The sequence below is a fragment of the Bos indicus x Bos taurus genome, chromosome 15 (assembly GCF_003369695.1).
Source record: "Bos indicus x Bos taurus breed Angus x Brahman F1 hybrid chromosome 15, Bos_hybrid_MaternalHap_v2.0, whole genome shotgun sequence".
NCBI lineage: Eukaryota > Metazoa > Chordata > Mammalia > Artiodactyla > Bovidae > Bos > Bos indicus x Bos taurus.
Genome location: NC_040090.1, coordinates 67,747,215 through 67,765,402, shown reverse-complemented (window position 1 = coordinate 67,765,402; position 18,188 = coordinate 67,747,215). Strand labels below are relative to the sequence as shown.

The window sequence follows — 18,188 nt, the reverse complement described above, 5'->3', positions numbered from 1 at the left end:
CGACTGAAGAGACTTAGCAGCAGCAGCAGCGGCCACACATTCAAAGGATTTTTTTCCCCTCTCATTGATAAATTGTCAATTGCATAAACATGGCGCTTTTCACATGTGTTGTAAATTAACCTTTGTGGTTACCATAGATTTTTCAATATATAGTTACAACTAATTGAAGTCCACTTTCAAATGACTCACTATGCTGCTTCATGACTAGAATATAATATTATAATGTATATTTTTAGTCTGTAATATAGTGAATGGGGCTTCCTAGGGGGCACTAGTGGTAACGAACCCACCTACCGATGCAGGAGACATGAGTCACGGCTTTCATCCCTGGGTCAGGAAGGAGATCATGGTAACCCACTCCAGTATTCTTGTTTGGAGAGTCCCATGGACAGAGGATCCTGTCAGGTTACAATCAATAGGGATGCAAAGATTAGGACACAACTGACGTGACTTAGCATGCATGCCTAGTGTATAAATGTAATAATATATATATATATATGTATATATATAATAGTATATATATATCAGTGTATTATAAATAATATATATGTATTGCTGCTACTGCTGCTGCTAAGTCGCTTCAGTCATGTCCGACTCTGTGCGACCCCATAGATGGCAGCCCACCAGGCTCCCCCGTCCTGGGATTCTCCAGGCAAGAACATTGGAGTGGGTTACCATTTCCTTCTCCAATGCATGAAAGTGAAAAAATAAAGTGAAGTCACTCAGTCCTGTCGGACTCCTAGCGACCCCATGGACTGCAGCCCACTGGGCCCCTCCATCCATGGGGTTTTCCAGGCAAGAGTACTGGAGTGGGGTGCCATTGCCTTCTCCGATATATGTATTAGTGTATTATAAATAGTGTGTGTGTGTGTGTGTGTGTGTGTGTGTATATATATATATATAATAGTGTGTATATATATATGTATATATATAATAGTATTATAGCTGAATATGCCCCATTCTTTCCTTCTTCTTCCTTGTACCATTGCTGTCATTCATTTCTCTTTTTTATGTGCTATTGTCACACAAGATGTTTCTATTATTACTTTGTCAAACAAAGATACCTAGTAGAAGAGTTAAGAATAAGAAAAATGGGAGCCAGCATGAGGAATTCCGCCCGTGGCAAAAAAATAATGGATTTTATTTTATCTCTTTTCTTCCCCAATGCTCTTCCTTCATATAGATGCAAGTTTCTGACCTATGTCATTTTCTTTCCTCCAGAAGAACTTCTTTTAAGTTTTTTAAAAGATTAAAGTTAAAAGCTTTTAATTTTCCTGAAGGGCAGATTTGCTGATAGTGAATTCTTTGAGTTTGTGTTTGTCTCAGAAAGTTTATATTTCTTCTTTAGTTTTGAAGTATTGCAACATAGAATTCTAGGTTGATTTTTAAAATATGTCAACACGTTTTTCATTCTACTCTTCTTGTTTGCATAATTTGATCCAAGATCAGTTCAGGTCAGTCGCTCAGTTGTGTCCAACTCCTTGTGACCTCTTGGACTGCAGCACGCTAGGCCTCCTTGTCCATCACCAACTCCTGGAGTTTACTCAAACTCATGTCCATCAAGTCGGTGATGCCATCCAACCATCTCATCCTCTGTCGTCCCCTTCTCCTCCTGCCCTAAATCTTTCCCAGCATCAGGGTCTTTTCCAATGAGTCAGTTCTTCACATCAGGTGGCCAAAGTATTGGCTGAAGCATCAGCTTCAGCATGAGTACCTCCAGTGAAAATTCAGGACTGATTTCCTTTAGGATGGACTGGTTGGATGTGCTTGCAGTTCAAAAGCATCAATTCTTTGGTGCTCAGCTTTCTTTACAGAGCAACTCTCACATCCATACATGACTATTGGAAAAACCATAGCTTTGACTAGATGGACCTTTGTTGGCAAAGTAATGTCTCTGCTTTTTAATATGCTATCTAGGTTGGTCATAACTTTTTTCCCCAGGAGCAAGTGTCTTTTAATTTCATGGCTGCAGTCACCACCTGCAGTGATTTTGGAGCCCCCCAAAATAAACTCTGACACTGTGTCCACTGTTTCCCCATCTATTTGCCATGAAGTGATGGGACCAGATGCCATGATCTTAGTTTTCTGAATATTGAGTTGTAAAGCAACTTTTTCACTCTCCTCTTTCATCAAGAGGCTCTTCAGTTCTTCACGTTCTGCCATAAGGGTGGTGTCATCTGCATATCTGAGGTTATTGACATTTCTCCTGGAAATCTTGATTCCAGCTTGTGCTTCATCCATCCCAGCATTTCTCATGATGTACTCTGCATATAAATTAAATAAGCAGGGTGACAATATATAGCCTTGATGTATTCCTTTCCCAACTTGGAACCAGTCTGTTCTTCCATGTTCAGTTCTAACTGTTGCTTTCTGACCTGCATACAGATTTCTCAAGAGGGAGGTCAGGTGGTCTGGTATTCCCATCTCTTTCAGAATTTTCCACAGTTTGTTCTGGTCCACAGTCAAAAGCTTTGGCATAGTCAATAAAGCAGAAATAGATGTTTTTCTGGAACTCTCTTGCTTTTTCAGTGATACAGTGGATGTTGGCAATTTTGATCTCTGGTTCCTCTGCCTTTTCTACATCCAGCTTGAACATCTGGAAGTTCATGGTTCTCATACTGTTTAGTGTGTGAGATGAGTGCAGTTGTGCAGTAGTTTGAGCAATGATCCAATCAAATGAGCAATTGATCCAAGATAAGCTGTTGATTTTCAGTTTGTCTAGCATTTTTCTTTTTGAAAGATGGAGCGCAACTTCCAGACTCTACATACAGTGCTGAAACTGGAAGTCCCCATGTTGTTACCAAATCAAACTTGTATCCACTAGCCTGCAGGAAGTAAATCTAATATTGACACCAGGTTGTGATGAAGTAAAGTGAAGCATTTAGTGCAAGGCACAAAGCAAGAAGTGTGGGAAGCTTTTCCTCAAAAGACTCAAACTTTCTGATGGATCTCAGGGAAAGGTTTTTAAAGACAGGGTGAAGGAGAGAGTTACAGGGTATGTGATCAGCTCAGGGGTACTCTTCTGCTTGGTGGGTGGTGAGCCAATAGCATCACCCTTCTGGTTCTAACTAGTCTAGGTGCTGGTGGTCATGAGCATGCAGTTAACTTCTTCCACTTGATGGAAGTTTCAGTATCTGCTAAGTAGTTCAAGGATATGGCTCAGAATATTATCTATATTATCTTTAATTTTTTAAGGAGGAACTAAAGATCTCTTACTTAGACTGTTTTCCATTGTTTCTGCATTTTCTCACTTTGACTAAATTTATTCTTTGGAATATGGAAGGCTTAGAAGGCTAGTTTTCTACAGGCAACAGGCAAGTGGAGAACATGGGGGTGTCTTGGGAAGACCCTATAGCGTCCTGCTTATGTACATTGACTTATTCTTTGTCCTTCAAAATACAGTTCAAAAATTCCAAACATCTATACAACATTCTTAGTTTTATTAGATTTTCATTTTTATTTATTTATTTAAGTTGGAGGGTAATTACTTTACAATATTATAGTGGTTTTTGCCATACACTGATATGCATCAGCCATGGGTTTACATGTGTTCCCCATCCTGAGCTCCCCTCCCGTCTCCCTCCCCATCCCATCCCTCTGGGTCATCCCAGTGCACCAGCCCTGAGCACCCTGTATCATGCATCGAACATGGACTTGTGATTGGTTTCAAATATGTTAATATTCATGTTTCATTGCTATTCTATCAGATCATCCCACCCGTGCCTTCTCCAACAGGGTCCAAAAGTCTGTTCTATACATCTATGACTCTTTTTCTGTCTCTTATATATATGTCTTTCTAAAGACATATAAATGTCTTTCTAAATTCCATATATATCTGTTAGTATACTGTATTGGTGTTTTTCTTTCTGGCTTACTTCACTCTGTATAATAGGCTCCACTTTCATCCACCTCATTAGAACTGATTCAAATGTATTCTTTTTAATGGTTGAGTAACATTCCATTGTGTATATGTACCACAGCTTTCTTATCCATTCGTCTGCTGATGGACACCTAGGTTGCTTCCATGTCCTGGCTATTATAAACAGTGCTGCCATGAACATTGGGTACACGTGTCTCTTTCAATTCTGGCTTCTTCACCTTATCTTTGACAAAGGAGGCAAGAATATACAATAGAGAAAAGACAATCTCTTTAACAAGTGGTGCTGGGAAAACTGGTCAACCACTTGTAAAAAAATGAAACTAGAACACTTTCTAACACCATACACAAAAATAAACTCAAAATGGATTAAAGATCTAAATGTAAGACCAGAAAATATAAAACTCCTAGAGGAAAACATAGGCAAAACACTCTCCGATATAAATCACAGCAGGATCCTCTATGACATACCTCCCAGAGTAATGGAAATAAAAGCAAAAATAAATGGGACTTAATTAAACTTAAAAGCTTTTGCACAACGAAGGAAACTATAAGCAAAGTGAAAAGATGGCCTTCAGAATGGGAGAAAATAATAGCAAACGAAACAACTGGCAAAAAATAAATCTCAAAAATATACAAGCAACTCCTGCAGCTCAATTCCAGAAAAATAAATGACCCAATCAAAAAGTGGGCCAAAGAACCAAACAGTTCTCCAAAGAAGACATACAGATGACTAAGAAACACATGAAAAGATGCTCAACATCAGTCATTATTAGAGAAATGCAAATCAAAACCGCAGTGAGGTACCATCTCACGCCTGTCCGAATGGCTGCTATCCAAAAATCTACAAACAATAAATGCTGAACAGAGTGTAGAGAAAAAGGAACCCTCTTACATTGTTGGTGGGAATGCTAACTAGTACAGCCACTATGGAGAACAGTGTGGAGATTCCTTAAAAAACTGGAAATAGAACTGCCATCTGACCCAGATGTTTCATTTTTAAAAATGTTATTATCTTTCATTTCACTTGTACCTATGCTTTGTCAAATCCTAGGTTTGTCAAACATTTTCAGGGTGTGTCAGCCAAATGCAAATAGATTGTGTCTTTATAATGTAAAAATATTTGTCTTTTATAACAAATTCAGTGGTAGAAGTCAGTGTAAGTTGTTTGGAAGCAAGTAGATCAAACTGTTAGTTAATTTGAGCAACTGCTCAGCTGGTTGTTCTAATGCTGTATAGATATAACATTAGTCAAGCAGAGAAACAGCAGTATCATTAAAGGACAGAGTCAGCAATTTCTTTTTCAGTAATGCTGTTTCTCTTCATAGTATGATATTTCATCTACATTGTAACTGAGAAAAGAAAAGTGAAAGCCAAAGGAGAAAAGGAAAGATATACCCATATGAATTCAGAGTTACAAAGAAGAACAAGGAGAGATAAGAAAGCCTTCCTAAGTGATCAGTGAAAAGAAATAGATGAAGGCAATAGAATGAAAAAGACTAGAAATCTCTTCAAGAAAATTAAAGATACCAAGGGAACATTTCATGCAAACATGGGCACAATAAAGGACAGAAATGGTCTGGACCTAAAGGAAGCAGAAGATATTAAGAAGAGGTGGCAAGAATACACAGAAGAACTATACAAAAAATATCTTACTGACACAGATAACCACATGGTGCGATCACTCACATAGAGCCAGATACTCTGGAGTTGGATCATAGAAAAAGCAAGAGAATTCCCAAAGAACATCTACCTCTGCTTCCTTGACTATGCTAAAGCCTTTGACTGTGTAGATCTCAACAAACTGTGAAAAATTCTTAAAGGGATCGGAATACCAGACCACCTTGCCTGTCTCCTGAGAAATCTGTTTGCAGATCAACAAGCAAGAGTTAGAACCTTACATGGAACAATGGACTGGTTCCAATTGGGAAAAGAGTATGTTGAGGCTGTATATTGTCACCTTGCTTATTTAACTTATATGCAGAGTATATCATGTGAAATGCCTGGCTGGATGGAGCAGAAGCTGGAATCAAGATTTCCGGGGGAAATATCAATAACCTCAAATATGCAGATGACACCACCCTTATGGCAGAAAGTTAAGGGGAACTAAAGAGCCTCTTGATGAAAGTGAAAAAGGAGAGTGAAAAAATTGGCTTAAAACTCAACATTCAAAAACAGTGATAAGGCACCTGCTCCCATCACTCCATGGCAAATAGATGGGAAACAATGGAAACAGTGTCAGACTTTATTTTGGGGGGCTTCAAAATCACTGCAGACAGTGACTGCAGCCATGAAATTAAAAGACGCTTGCTCCTTGGATGAAAAGCTATTGCAAACCTAGACAGCAGAGATATTTTTTACTGACAAAGATTCATAACAGTAATCGTGTATGGATGTGAGAATTGGACCATAAAAAGAGCTGAGTGCCAAAGAATTGATACTTCTGATCTGTAGTGTTGGTGAAGACTCTTAAGAGTTCCCTTGGACTGCAAGGAGATCAAACCAGTCAGTCCTGAAGGAAATCAGTCCTGAATATTCATTGGAAGGACTGTGCTGAAGCTGAAGCTCTAATGCTTTGGCCACCTAATGCGAAAAACTGACTCATTTGAAAAGACCCTGATTCTGGGGAAGATTGAAGGGGAGGAGAAGGGGACAACAGAGGATGAGATGGTTGGATGGCATCACTGACCTGATGGACATGACTGTGAACAAGCTTCGGGAGTTGGTGATGAACAGGGAAGCCTGGTGGGCTGCCGTCCATGGAATGCAAAGAGTCAGACATGACTGAGCATCTGAACTGAACTGCTTTAGGGCCTAGAGAAATCATTTAATATATTACATTGAAAGATTGTACTGAGGTACATCCAAGCCTTCATTATGATTGAATATAAAGAATCACAGAATTAAGAATATAAAGAATCACAGAATTAAGAACATAAAGAATCACCCCATTGCATATATCTCAAATTTAAGAAGAAAACTTAGTTTATGAGTGACTGTAGGTGGAAAAATATCCTAGAATAGAGGTTTACATTGTCCACTATCCTTTGTAGCTATTATGTGGTTTAAAAGAAAATATATTTTAAACACAGAGACTATCTGGGTCAGAAGGAAAGACTTGAGTTTAAATGGAATTTTGGCCTCCCCACATATGTAATTAGAGAATGATTGGAAGGTTAATGAACCAGTGTATGGCTCAAGTATTTTAAACTTTTTTTTTTTAAGTGGGAGGCAGTATTCTAAGCTCTTTTGAGAACTGTTTTTGAGAAAATTAAATCAGTCTTTTTGAGGAAGGATTTACACTGAGAGCTGAATTTTAAAAAACAGATGTTGATGTGGAATTTAGGTATGAATTAATAAGAACCTATGAGTTAATATGAAGTATATGCTATAACTTGCATTCATTTTTATTTTTTTCAGCAGCTAGCTTGCTGGAGCTTAAAGAAACAAGAATAGGCAAGTGACTTTGGAAAACAAATTTCCTGAAATTTTGGATTTCTGTTTAGGCTAATTCTTACCAGTAAACACATCAGTTCTTCTAAGTACTCTATATGGATTTAAGAGTAACCAATTTGATGCAAATTATTAACTAAAGTACCAGAAATATTAGAATATTTGGTTATTTTGTCATCTAAAATATAATCTAAATTATATACTGTAATAAAATTTTATATTAGAAAGCCTCTAAATTCTCAAGCTGATTTTATGTATTTAATTATGTATGACTTTTCATAGTTTGCTTTAAAGTGAATATTTAAAAATATTTTTGAAACAGCTCATATTTGTACAAAAACTAAGGTCTTTTCTTCTTGATGGTAAACAAATAGATTCTTGAAAACAATTTGTTATCATTTTGTGAAACCCTTAAGCCTTATAACCCTTGGAATTTTCAAATTGTAATTTATATGCCAAACCAATGTTTGGGCATTGAAGGGATGATTATCAAATAGGAGGATTATCTAAATCTCATGCTTCAATTTCTGCTGCTTCTGTTTATCGTTTATTTCACTTTTAGCTAGTGTCTTCCTAGAGGAGCAAGAGAGACAAATAAAAGGTATTTTTATGGCAGATATTTGGAGAAAGAGTTTTTAAAAAGTGTATAAAATAGGGTTTAAGATGATCTCTGGCTATCAGATAGCTTATGTTCCTCCTTTTCCTGGATAGTCAAGAATTTGTTTTTGCTTTGGGCTTAGTTTCCTGGTAGTCTTTGGTTCAGTCTTTGGTACAAGTGGCCATTTCAAGAACATAAAACATTTTGTAATGCATTTTTATCTCATATAGAGGTTAGCTCTGGGTAAACACTATTTAATTGTACAGTTTGCATGCAGTACCATATTAACTTTTCCTGAGTGTTCTTTTTCTCTTTATTTCTTCTCTCCCTCCATTCCTTGCCCCTTTCCTCCCTGTTTATTTAAAAATACTTATCTTTGTGCCAGGGATATATGTCTGCATATGCCTTAACAGTGGGATGCCTTGGGAGAAGTTTCATTTTTCATGGCTAACCAAAGGCATAATCAAATAATTTTGTTGGTGTTAAGACTTACATACCCAGATGACTGACATTGTTGCAGTTATTGTTCAGTTGTGTCTGTCTCTTTGTGACCCCCTAGACTGCAGCACGCCAAGTTTCCCTGTCCTTCACCATCTCCCAGAGTTTGCTCAAACTCACGTCCATTGAGTCAGTGATGCTATCCAACAATCTCATCCCCTGTTGTTCACTTCTCCTTTTGTCTTCAATCTTTCCCAGCATCAGGATCTTTTCCAATGAGTCAGTTCTTCACATCAGGTAGCGAAAGTATTGGAGCTTCAGCTTTAGCATCAGTTCTTCCAATGAATATTCAAGGTTGATTCCCTTTAAGATTGACTGGTTTGAACCATTTGCAGTCCAAGAGACTCTCAAGAGTCTTCTCCAGCACCACAGTTTGAAGGCATCCTTTCTTCAGTGCTCAGCCTTTTTAATTGTTCATCTCTCACATCCATATATGACTACTGGAAAACCCATAACTTTTGACTATACAGACCATTGTCAGCAAAATAATATCTCTGCTTTTTAATATGCTGTCTAGATTTGTCATAGCTTTTTGTCCAAGGATAAAGTGTCTTTTAATTTCATGGCTGCCGTCACTGGCCACAGTGATTTTTGAGCCCAAGAAAATAAAGTCTGTCACTATTTCCATTGTTTCTCCATCTATTCGCCATGAAGTGATGGGAGTGGATGTCATTATCTTCATTTTTTGGATGTTGAGTTTTAAACCAGCTTTTTCAGTCTCCTCTTTTACCTTCATCAAGAGACTGTTTAATTCCTCTTTGCTTTCTGCCATAAGGTGGTGTCATCTACATATCTGAGGTTATTGGTATTTCTCCGGGCAGTCTTGATTCCAGCTTGTGATTCATCCAGTCCAGCCTTTTGCATGTTGTACTCCACATATAAGCTAGGCAGGTGCAAGTTATGCTGACTTTGGTGTAGATAAAATGTTCTTCCCTCAGAGTTATATTAGCTAGGGTAGGCTACATTTTATGGCCATTATGCAATAGCTCAAGCAAAGCAGAAGTCTTTCTCAAGGAACAGTTTCTGGTAATAAATGTTGCAAATGAAGAGGATGGGTCCCTTCTCTACATAGTTAGTAAGGGACTCAGGCTAATGCCTGGATTCTTGGGTCTTTGCCGTTTTAGCCCATGTGAGGGGTAGAAAGCATGGAGTGTTGTGCAGGACATGTTTATGAACCAGGACTGGGAACAGTACGTTTAAGTTTAATTCACATTTGCAGTCACATATTTGTGCTAATTGCAAGGGAAACTGAGAAATGTAATATAGTCCTGTGAGTGAAAAGAAGTGGGGAATAGATTTAATATATAATTAATGTTCATGGATCCATAGCCATGGGTTAACATTGTGAGCCAAAACTAACCAGTAGCTTTCACACTGATACACTCTATTTTAACTACTTTTAAATTTTAAAAACAAAAATAATTTCTAGCAAGGAACACTTTTTCTAAACAGGAATAAATGTGCAGATGACCCAATACTTGCACTCTTGACTATTATGCTAGAGAAACAAGGACTTATCTTCATACAAACAGCTATATGGGAATTGCCATAAAAACTTTATTCATAGTAGCTAAAAGCTGGAAATAAGCCAGGTGTTCTTTAATGGGCAAAGGATTAAATTTTGGTTCACCTCAATTAAACTGACTCAAAGCCATTCCTTTTTAAGGCTGGGTAATATTCCATTGTGCATATGTACTACAACTTCTTTATCCATTCATCTGTCCATGGACATCTAGTCTGCTTCCATGTCCTGGCTATTGTAAATAGTGTTGCTCTTTGAACATTGGGGTACATGTGTCTTTTTGAATTATCCATATATCTCAGGATATATGCCTAGGGGTGGAATTGCTGGGTCATGTGGTAATTCTGTTTTAAGTTTTTTAAGGAACCTCCATACTGTTATACTTACTGGCTGTACCAATTTACATTCCCACTGACAGTGAAAGAGGTTTCCTTTTTCTCCACATTGTCTCCAGCATTCATTGTTTGTAGATTTTTTGATGATGGCTCTTCTGACCAATGTGAGGTAATGCTTCACTGTAGCTTTGATTTGTGTTTCTCTAATAATAAGCAATATAGAGCATCTTTTCATGTGTTTGTTGGCCATCTGTGTCTTCTTTGGAGAAATGTATGTTTAGGTCTCTTGCCCATTTCTTGGATGAGTTGTTGTTTTTCTAGTATTGAGCTTCATGAGCTGCTTGTATATTAGGCAGCAATCCCACTACTGACCTCATACCTTGAGAAAACCATAATTCAAAAGGACACATGTACTCCAATGTTCAAAGCAGCACTATTTACAATTGCCAGGACATGGAAGCAATCTAGATATCCATCAACAGATGAGTGGATAAAGAAATTGTGGTACATATAGAATGGAATATTGCTCAGCCATAAAAAGGAAAAAAATTAAGTCAGTTATAATGAGGTGGATGAACGTAGAGCTTGTTATACATAGTGAAGTGAAGTCGCTCAGTCATGTCCGACTCTCTGCGACCCCATGGACTTTAGTCTGCCAGGTTCCTTTGTTCATGAGATTTTCCAGGCCAGTGTACTGGAGTGGGTTGCCATTTCCTTCTCCAGGAGACCTTCTCAATGCAGGGACTGAACCTGGGTCTTCCACATTGTAGGCAGACACTTTACCATCTGAGCCACCAGGGAAATCATACATAGTGAAATCAGTCAAAAAGAGAAAAACAAATATCATATATTAATGCATATATATGGAATCTAGAAGAATGGTACTGATAAATCTATCTGAAGGGCAAAAATAGAGACCCAGACATAGAGACTTGTGGACACAACTGAAAAGGAAGATGGTGGGATGCACTGAGAGAGTAGCTTTGAAACATAGGTATTATTATATGTAAAATAGATAGCTGATGGAAAGTTGTTGTATAACACAGGGAGCTCAACCCAGTTCTTTGTGACAACCTGTAGGGCTGGGTTTGGTCAATTATAAGGGAAGTTCAAGAGGGAAGGGATATATGTATGTTGTTTTTGTTGTTTAGTTGTTAAAATAGTGTCCAACTGTTTGTGATCCCATGGACTGTAGCCTGCCAAGTTCCTCTGTACATGGGATTTCCAAGCCAGAATGCTGGAATGGGTTGCCATTTTCTTCTCCAGGGGATCTTCCCAACCCAGGAATCAAATCTGCATCTCCTGCACTGGCATCTGTTCAGTTCAGTTCAGTCGCTCAGTCGTGTCCGACTCTTTTCAACCCCATGAATCGCAGCATGCCAGGCCTCCCTGTCCATCACCAACTCCCGGAGTTTACCCGAACTCATGTCCATCGAGTTGGTGATGCCATCCAACCATCTATCTCATCCCTTTAACAAAGGAGCCCTGGTGTTGAAACACGAATCCGAGTTCTTGTACATAGAGCTGAAGAATGGACTTCATGAACATGGGATGGACGGCAGTGTATATCCTTACCAGTATTAATTTGTACATTTTTGGTTGGCTCCTGTCCTTAAAATACGTCATTCCTAACCAATCAGTTGAAAGGTCAAAATGTTTAACAGCATCTTTATGGCTTCTCTTTATCCTCAGATTAAGGTACCACCCTTTTTCATGCCCTCTGAGCCATTTTACAACCAGATATTCAGGCTAAAGATTACTTATCACCAGTTGTTTTTCCCTCAGGTATATGGAACAGAAGTTAATTACTGCCCTTTCCTGGATCTGAGTGTTGATAATTTATCAGACTAGGGACCCATTCCAGAAATTCTGGACAATGGATACAGTTTTAGGTTAATGGAGTAAGATGTGTATCAAAAACAAGACCGAGGTCTCAGAGTCCTACACTGACTGCCTGGCAATTTCTAGCTCAGTGTCATTTGCCCCATGTCTCTTTTATGATGTTTTTAGTATTCATGCTTCTTCTTCTTTTTTTTTTTTTTTGGATTTTATGCATACAACTGTACACACGACCCTTCCCAAGGGTCTGCAGGGCTGGCGTGGGGGGCCCACTGCAGGAGAGCCCAGCCTAGCGCCTCCGTCTGGAGAGCAGCCCCTGGGACCCCCAGGAAGCAAATTAAAGCACATGCTGGGAGGGATTGGGGGCAGGAGGAAAAGGGGATGACAGAGGATGAGATGGCTGGATGGCATCACTGACTCGATGGACGTGAGTGAGTGAACTCCAGGAGTTGGTGATGGACAGGGAGGCCTAGCGTGCTGCGATTCATGGGGTCGCAAAGAGTAGGACACGACTGAGCAACTGATCTGATCTGATCTGAACTGAAGCAATGGCACCCCACTCCAGTACTCTTGTCTGGAAAATCCTACGGACAGAGGAGCCTGGTGGGCTGAAGTCCATGGGGTCGCTAAGAGTCGGACACGACTGAGCGACTTCACTTTCACTTTTCACTTTCATACATTGGAGAAGGAAATGGCAACCCACTCCAGTGTTCTTGCCTGGAGAATCCCAGGGATAGGGGAGCCTGGTGGGCTGCCGTCTATGGGGTCGCATAGAGTCTGACACAACTGAAGCAACTTAGCAGCAGCAACTGTACATGAACTAATGCTTAGGTGATTATTATGATACTAACACATAGGTTTCTGTTTTAATGCTTGTAAATGTTCCCTTATTATTGTATTGTGTAATTCTCAATTATAGAAATCTATCAGAAATGTTTGAAACCCAATTTACACTTTCTTGAAATTGTGTGGATAAGCTTATTTGCATAAAGATAATTATTGGTATGTCTTAGGTTTAGCTAGAACAGTCCCAGACAAATAGGTCTTGTCTTAATGTGGACTTCATTTTGCAGTAATATGTGCTTGATCTCAGTTCTCTTAAGTGTTATGAGCTGAATTGTGTCCCATCCCCTAAATTAATAGACTGAAGACTTAACCCCCCATATGACTGCATTACAGATTGGATCTTTAAGGAGGTAATTAAAGTTTAATGAAGTCATGAGAGTGTAGTTTAGTTATATAACTAGTACACTTAAAGGAACTTACATAGTGAAAACAAAATTGTTCTGGCCTTCAGGCAGCAGACACTAGGGCTTTCTCTCTGCCATGTGACCCACATGGCAAGAATGCAGCTATCTGCAAGACAGAAAGAGCAGTTTAACCAATGGGTAGCCATGTTGGCACTCTGATCTCAAACTTCCATCCTCCAGAACTATGGTAAAATAAATTTCTGTTGTTTAAGCCATCTAGTCTATGGTATTTTGTTACGGCAGTTTGAGCTGACTAAGACATTAAGTCTTACATCAGAGTGATGGCCTTATTAATTAATGCCCTGGTGGTTAGAGTTATGAGTCAGCTTTCCATTAGAAATCCTTTTTCTTGTAGGATGTTTTGACATTATAACAAATGAGCCATTGGTCATATCTTTCCATGTTTTCTGACTCCTAATTGAAAGGTTGTTGCTGAGTTGTGAACTGCGCTGGGATTCTTGGCCTCCAGAGGAGAGGAATTCAATCTGGGGCCAGTGACAAGGCTTGATTGCTTACAGCTTTTGTGTAATAAAGTTTTATTAAAGTATAAAAGAGATAGAGAAAGCTTCTGAAATAGACATCAGAAGAGGGCAGAAACAGTGCCCCTTTGCTAGTTTTTAGCAAGAAGTTATATACCTATTCAGTTCAGTTCAGTTCAGTCGCTCAGTCGTATCCGACTATTTTCGACCCCATGAATCCCAGCATGCCAGGCCTCCCTGTCCATCACCAACTCCCAGAGTTCACTCCAACTCACATCCATCGAGTCAGTGATGCCATCCAGCCATCTCATCCTCTGTCGTCCCCTTCTCCTCCTGACCCCAATCCCTCCCAGCATCAGAGTCTTTTCCAATGAGTCAACTCTTCTCATGAGGTGGCCAAAGTCCTAGAGTTTCAGCTTTAGCATCATTCCTTCCAAAGAAATCCCAGGGCTGATCTCCTTCAGAATGGACTGGTTGGATCTCCTTGCAGTCCAAGGGACTCTCAAGAGTCTTCTTCAGCACCACAGTTCAAAGGCATCAATTCTTCAGCGCTCAGCTTTCTTCACAGTCCAACTCTCACATCCATATATGACCACTGGAAAAACCATAGCCTTGACTAGACAGACCTTTGTTGGCAAAGTAATGTCTCTGCTTTTCAATATGCTATCTAGGTTTGTCAAAACTTTCCTTCCAAGGAGTAAGCATCTTTTAATTTCATGGCTGCAGTCAACATCTGCAGTGATTTTGTACCCAGAAAAATAAAGTCTGACACTGTTTCCACTGTTTCCCCATCTATTTCCCATGAAGTGATGGGACCAGATGCCATGATCTTTGTTTTCTGAATGTTGTTTTAAGCCAACTTTTTCACTCTCCTCTTTCACCTTCATCAAGAGGCTTTTTAGTTCTTCTTCACTTTCTGCCATAAGGTGATGTCATCTGCATATCTGAGATTATTGATATTTCTCCCGGCAATCTTGATTCCAGCTTGTGCTTCTTCCAGTCCAGCGTTTCTCATAATGTACTCTGCATAGAAGTTAAATAAGCAGGGTGACAATATACAGTCTTAACGTACTCCTTTTCCTATTTGGAAACAGTCTGTTGTTCCATGCCCAGTTCTAACTGTTGCTTCCTGACCTGCATACAAATTTCTCAAGAGGCAGGTCAGGTGCTCTGGTATTCCCATCTCTTTCAGAAGTTTCCACAGTTTATTGTGATCTACACAGTCAAAGGCTTTGACATAGTCAATCAAGCAGAAATAGATGTTTTTCTGGAACTCGCTTGCTTTTTCCATGATCCAGCGGATGTTGGCAATTTGGTCTCTGGTTCCTCTGCCTTTTCTAAAACCAGCTTGATTAGCAAGCTACTAATTAGAGAAAGGAAATGTCTCAGAACTCAGAGCGGAGAAGGCAATGGCACCCCACTCCAGTACTCTTGCCTGGAAAATCCCATGGACAGAGGAGCCTGGTGGGCTGCAGTCCATGGGGTCACTAAGAGTGGACATGACTGAGCGATTTCACTTTCACTTTTCACTTTCCTGCATTGAAGAAGGAAATGGCAACCCACTCCAGTATTCCTGCCTGGAGAATTCCAAGCACAGCAGAGCCTGGTGGGCTGCCGTCTATGGGGTCGCACAGAGTCGGACACGACTGAAGCGACTTAGCAGCAGCAGCAGCAGAACTCAGAGAGTGGCACCAGGTCTCTCACCCACAAAATGCATTTTGAGATAGTATTGGCACCAGGTGAGTCATCCTGCACCATAAAACAATTGACATGGATCTTGAAGAAAGGCAGATTCTAAGGTAAATACATAGTTCATTAACATAGCTTAAGAAAAACATTCCCATAAGAAAAATGCATTGGTTAGCTCAAGGTTTGAGAAAAGTTAAGTTCTCGTGGAACCAGGTGTCATCATGGCAACACAGAATTTTAAAAGAAACCTCCTTTTAATTTTGTATAGAGAAGGATAAATAAAGTCTGACACTTGCAGTCTATTTCTTCCATTTGGGGACCCCTAGCCTTCCTGCCTGTAACCCTCTCATAATGAACTACTTTAAGAAGTAACGGCAACTCTTTTTCTAGTCATCTCAGTGTCTTATATCATGGATAGGCTTTATGTGTCATTTCTTTTTTTTTTTTTTAATTTTATTTTATTTTTAAACTTTACATAATCATATTAGTTTTGCCAAATATCAAAATGAATCCACCACAGGTATACATGAGTTCCCCATCCTGAACCCTCCTCCCTCCTCCCTCCCCATACCATCCCTCTGGATCATCCCAGTGCACTAGCCCCAAGCATCCAGTATCGTGCATGGAACCTGGACTGGCAACTTGTTTCTTACATGATATTTTACATGTTTCAATGTCATTCTCCCAAATCCTCCCACCCTCTCCCTCTCCCACAGAGTCCATAAGACTGTTCTATACACCAGTGTCTCTTTTGCTGTCTCATACACCGGGTTATTGTTACCATCTTTCTAAATTCCATATACATGCGTTAGTATACTGTATTGATGTTTTTCCTTCTCGCTTACTTCAGTCTGTATAATAGGGTGGATGAAACTGGAGCCTATTATACAGAGTGAAGTAAGCCAGAGGAAAAACATCATTTCTTATCTTTTATGACATCAGATATAAAATTATTTCACTGTCTGATTCAGTGAGGACACCTGAGTCACTTAATAAGCTGGGCTTCTGGAATCCAAAATAGAATTGCTTATACATCTTAATTTTTTTTGAGTCAGAGGGGCCATTTAAGGAGTCAGAGTCATCTTCAAAATTAGATAATTGTACCAGTTTTCCATATTAGTTGGCATCATACATATTTTTTACTCAAGGCAATATGTCATAGTAATCTGATATTTTCTCAAATCTCTATTTGAGACTTCATTCTTACATTGGATATATTAAATTTGGATATATTAAATTTTTGGATATATTAAATTTATATAAAAGATAGTCTTAGTCATAAGTGTAGAAAAGAAAGTTTATCTTTATTTAACTAATGCCTAACTCAGTGCTTGAAACATGTTAGAACAATAGATGGATAGATATTTATTACGAATTATGAAACAATTTTTAAAAACCCTTTATATCAAAATTAATTTATGTAGGTATTTGAACCATTCTGAAATTGATTTTTAAAGTGCTTCTCAAATAATAATTAAGACAAACTTTTCCAAAGGAATTCAGTGATCAATTCTGAGTTACCAGATAGACATGTTTACTAACAAAATAATACATGATTATACATTCTAAACATTTATTTAGTCAACATGATGGAATATTAAGAGAACATTATAGAAATGTAAATACTTTGATTGTCATTGGCAGTAAGGAAAGCACTGAAAACTTGTGATAAACACATTCAGGATATTACTCGTCTCCATTTTGGATGAGATACAGGTAAAGTCCTGCAGAGTTGCACTCTATATTGTGAAAAAATTACTACTGGTTTCCTCTAAGGATGGTATAGATCAAATAAGGGATAGTTTGTTTAGCTTTCTTTAAAGTAGCTCTGGCCCTGTGTTCACTGCCAGTTAAATGTGATTGCTTAGAAATAATCTTAGGTTAAACTATAATAGCTATGAGTAACTTGATAGTTTTCCGTCTTGTATATTTTTATTCTGTAAAGATTTTATAATATTTTCTTGAATAAGAAAATAATTCTGGTTACTTCAGTTTCCATTATTTAGCTAGAGTTGGTAATATAAAGAGCCTAATGCTCAATTAGAAAAATGCTTTTTATTCTCTAAGGAAAAATTTCACATTAACTATGTCATCTTTATATTATTATCTGACAATTGTGGTGTACTGTGTTGTAAATGTCCTTACAAAAGTGCTTATAAGAAATTAAAGACAATTTTACCCAATTGTCTATAATTGTCAAACTAGTGACCAGACTCTAGTTTTATAGTAATGTATAATAGAGGCCCTTTGTCATTTTCTAGTACCTTCCCTACCCTTGGCAACTTCCTTGTCTCCTTTGCTATTTAGATGAAATACGTAATCAGAATCTTTTTTTTTTTTTTTGAGGTGGATCATTTTTAAAGTCTTTATTGAATTTGTTACAATATTGTTTGTTTTATGTTTTGATTTTTTGGCCACAAGGCACATAAGATTTAGCTCCCCAACCAGGAATCCAGCTCTCACCCCTGGAACTGGAAGGTGAAGTCTTAACCGCTGGACTTGTAGGGAAGTACCAATAATAAGAATTTTTATTTTAAAAATTCTGTTCTCACCTATTGCTAGTGGGAATGTAAAATGGTACTGTCTCTTTGGAAGACACTTTGGTGGTTTCTTACATAAATAAATATAATCTTGACACACACTGATCC

The 18,188-nt window shown here is 38.5% G+C and overlaps 1 protein-coding gene across 1 annotated transcript in view; it reads left to right on the top strand.

The window, feature by feature from the left end:
- GUCY1A2 (guanylate cyclase 1 soluble subunit alpha 2) overlaps positions 1 to 18,188 on the top strand; it is a 506,039-nt gene that overhangs the window by 220,331 nt on the left and 267,520 nt on the right. The gene's annotated exons all lie outside the window — the stretch shown is intronic.